The sequence below is a fragment of the Otolemur garnettii genome, unplaced genomic scaffold, assembly GCF_000181295.1.
Source record: "Otolemur garnettii isolate 467f Iridium unplaced genomic scaffold, OtoGar3 scaffold00012, whole genome shotgun sequence".
NCBI classification, from domain to species: domain Eukaryota; kingdom Metazoa; phylum Chordata; class Mammalia; order Primates; family Galagidae; genus Otolemur; species Otolemur garnettii.
In genome coordinates, this window is record NW_003852407.1 from 24,597,918 (window position 1) to 24,600,568 (window position 2,651).

Below are 2,651 nucleotides of genomic sequence, written 5' to 3' on the forward strand. Positions count from 1 at the left end.
TTTTTTTTTTCTCTTTGAGCAAAATACATTTCTTTAATCCAGGGCAGACAAGCCACAGTATTTGACCTGCTCTTTTCTAAAAAGCATTTTAGAAAAATAGAGTCAAAGAAGGCACCTCTAAAATATTTTCAAACGTGAGATGAGTTTCTACATAATAATAGAAACCATCCACTTAGAGCTTGCTATGTGCCGGGCACTGTACTGAACACCGTGCCTGCAATAACTCATTTAATCCTTGTAACCACACTGCAAACTGCACTCTCTCTGCTTCCCAAAGCAACTAAGCCACTAATGGTAAAGGCTAATGTTCAGTTACGTTTTATAAGGAGGGCTCACAACTATTTGGGAAAGAGTATGTTTTTGTGTTGGAACAAGATAAGGAAGAAAGATTATTAATTAATAGCATTTTCTCCTTAGAATGGAAATCTATTTTTGTACTTAAATGTATCATAACATCCCTGACTAGGTTAAGTGAAGTGATGACCGTGACATGGTTTCTGCCATGGGTTGCTGGGGAGAAAAGGGGCAGGGCTCTCTGCATAGCTGGCAGTGAATTAAGGTATGTATGCATTAATATCTAACTGCAGTCCAAGGAATCTGCATCATTTCATCCTTACAAACCAGAATATGCATTCTGGTTTACCAAAATGCCAAATGATAAAGGATCATATCTAGGTGGGGATATTAGAAAAATCTTCCTTGGGGAGGTGGCACTTGAAAGACAGGTAGACTTTGCAAGAAGGGGAACAGGGAAGGGACAACAGCTCCAGGCTAGGAGAGCATGAGGCTAGGAGAGCATGAGGCAAGGTCAGAGCTTGGTGTAGGGTGCAGCTGGTTTTCACTGGGGATAAGCACAAGTGTGAAAAGAAGGTGGAATGAAAGCAAGGAAGGTGGAATTGGACTGGGAGGTGCTGAGAAAAAGGACCTGATCTTGACTGCAAGACTAGCTAGGGGTAGGACTTCATTCAGGAGCTATCAGAGAATCACAGAAGGTGGGGTCTGCAGATATTCATCTAGGGGGTCTGCAGGCATGGCTGGCTGGGAATAGTCTACTGGTGGGAGGGGCAGCTGAGAGGCTGTTTTCCCCATTCATCCATCCATCCATTCATGACCTACAAAGCAGGTTAAGAGCTGATGTTATAAAGATGCTATGAGAAAATAAGAGATCAGCACAGGTGATGAGGGGACTAACTCGGATGTCTACAAGGGCCGGGCAAGTTGCATTAATTAGTTAGAGACAGCTGAACTAGAGCATTTGCACCCCTTTCAGAGGAGCAGCCCCCATTCAACTCCAGCAGGTTGTAGCTGTAGAGAACAGGGTCCTTGCACTTAAATGTCTAATTTTTCTAGAAAACCTGGGAAATCCAAACTTGAGGGTGAAATCTCTAGCTATGTAAACTTGGAGCTAACTTATCTTTTTCAAATGTACAGACCAAACAAGACATCTGCAGACTAGCAGTTTGTCACTTGAGAGTTAGGAAATAAAACAATTTTAGACATCCTAGAAAAACTCTGTTGGAGTGTAATTACATGCCGTGACACCAAAACTAAATTGTTCGAGGACATACTTTTACCCCAAATGAAAATTTGATGCAAACTTTTGATTTGATTTGATATCTGATCATAAAGATTTAAATCCTGACAATACTGATAATAAACTACCCTTACTGAATGTTCCCTGGGTGCCAGACGCTAACTTTACAGATGTTCTCTCCTTTAATTCACACAGAATAGGCATTACTATCCCAGGTTTACAGATGAGAACATCAGTGAGTCAAAAAATGTTAACCTAAGTCCATAAGAAACTAGAATAGCACTTATGCTTGAAGCCCTGGCCGTAGGCGATCCTCCCGCCTAGGCCTCTCTGGTTGCTGGGATTACCAGCCTAAGCCTCTGTGCTGGCAGCGCTCATTCTCATACGCACACATGTACACACGTAGCCCCCATATTTGAGTAATGCCTTGAACTCAACTTTTCTGGTTCCCTAACTCATGTAACAAATGATTTGCTCTGTCATTGGCAACTGCAGTATGCTTCATTATAGGACACTAGATCAAAATGTCACGGTAATGAACTATTAGAGGAATCAATTAGTGGGAATTACTATTAACATCTGTGACCACTTCATATTATTACATAGGACTAAAACTCTGAGAAGACATGTTGTCTCTGGCTTTGTACAGAGTCCCAGGCTCTTCACTTAGAGATTGAGATGCGGAAATCTCCGGGGAGATGGGGTAGCAGGGCAGGGGTGGAGCTGTCAGTCCAGCTCTTCTCAATGCAAGTTTATCACAGGGTATATATATCAGTGTTCCCCAAGCCTGCCTGGTCTTAAGACACACAGAAGGTATTGGTGAAAGTTATAATTCCAGCTTACCACTAGGCCCTCTGAACCGCTTGCCTAGAGATTTCCAAATCTCCATCTCTAAGTGAAGAGCCTGGGACTCTGTATGCGAACAAAGCCAACACAGGCCCAGCATGGTGGCTCGTGACTATAATCCTAGCACCCTGGGAGGCCATGGAAGGAGGAACTCTTGAGCTCAGGAGTTTGAGAGCAGCCTGAGCAAGAGCGAGAACCCATCTCTACTAAAATGGGAAAAAAATTAGCCAGGCTTTGTTGTGGGTGCCTATAGTCTTGGCTACTCAGGAGG